Source organism: Sinocyclocheilus rhinocerous, unplaced genomic scaffold (genome assembly GCF_001515625.1).
Source record: "Sinocyclocheilus rhinocerous isolate Xijiao unplaced genomic scaffold, SAMN03320098_v1.1 scaffold314, whole genome shotgun sequence".
NCBI lineage: Eukaryota > Metazoa > Chordata > Actinopteri > Cypriniformes > Cyprinidae > Sinocyclocheilus > Sinocyclocheilus rhinocerous.
This window is the reverse complement of record NW_015630021.1, coordinates 687,648-689,189: the sequence shown is the minus strand read 5'-3', so window position 1 is coordinate 689,189 and position 1,542 is coordinate 687,648.

The window sequence follows — 1,542 nt, the reverse complement described above, 5'->3', positions numbered from 1 at the left end:
AACGGACCAGTTTCAACCAGCAAAGGACCAGCATAAACCAGCAAAGGACCAGCTTAAACCAGCATCCCAGCATCAAAACATACCTAACCAGCATATGCTGGTTTTTTCAACAGGGGAATGAATCAATTGAATAAATGGTTCAAGATTCAGTGTTTCGTTTCTGAATGAATCTGTTTTTGAACGAATCTTTTAAGAAAATGATTCAATGACTCACTCGTCAAAACAGTTTTCGTTCTTTAATGAATCAGTTTTAGAACGAATCGTTTGAATGAATGATTGAATAACTCGCTCATAAGGACAGTAACTTGTCGCCACCTACAGTTAACGAAAGAGTCTGCACCACTAATGCAGATTGACAGTCTGTCTGTAACGTGTAAACAAACACACAAGCAGGTGATACAAACAGTCCCAAATGTTCATTAAAGGAACATTAATGAAAATACTTGTCTGACTTGCCAGTTTGCTTAGTAACCATAACAATATCAAGACAATTGTGTTTTTAACAATGTAAGTAAATACCATTAGGTCTCATATTTATAAAGGCCACAGTGAGCCCTCATTCAAGCCCAGAGCAACCTAATATATAAGTCAGGGAAAATGTTATTGTGATAACAACCCTGCTGCAACACCACTGTGCCCTTCAGCAAGACACTTAACCTCAAGCTGCTCCAAGGGAATCATCCCTGTGATTAGTGAACTCTAATTCACTGTAGATAAAAAACAACTGCTAAACCACACATAATAGGTCCTATCATGTCCTGTTGTGTTTAAACTAAGCAGCAATATGTAATCCTGCTAATTGGGTGCTTGCTAAGGCTAATATTGCTATTTCTCATACATAACCATATAAAACCTACTGTATGCTTACTGTATTTGATATGTGAAATTCTAAAGCCTCTAAATGATCAGCATGTTTAAAACTTTACTGAAAAACCTGTTGTACACAATCTGCTTCATGCCTTCTGCCCTCTGACTGAAATCATGCTTTCTTTGCAAGTAAAATGTAAAATTGTAAAATTGTTATAGAGTAGAGATAACTTTATTTATTGTTAGTATTTCAAGATAAACATCTACTTGATTGATTCAATTTAGGTTCACTTGATTATCCATACATTACTTTTCAGAGAAAAAAATCAGAATATAATCTAGCCTATACTATATATTATATTACTATGGGCAAGCAGCATTTATATTTTCTTCAGACCCAAGAAAAATCTGAGGTTAAAGAGATAGTTCACCCAAAATGAAAGTTCTGTCATCATTTACTCACACTCATGTCAATTCAAACATGACTTTCTTCTAGGGTTGCCAACCGTCCCGTGTTTTGGGCCTAATTGATTTGTCCCGTTTTTTGACAGCTACGCTGATCTAACCACTGACTGATACGACAGCAGCAGTGCTGATCACTTGAGAATGATCACCGATACCTGTCATCATCCAATCACAGCCCCCCTCACGCAGTATACCTTAAGTAAATCAGAAATCGTGAACATAACTGTTCGAGGAAGGCTGCGCAATCCTCTGCCGGCTCGTCGCTCCCGC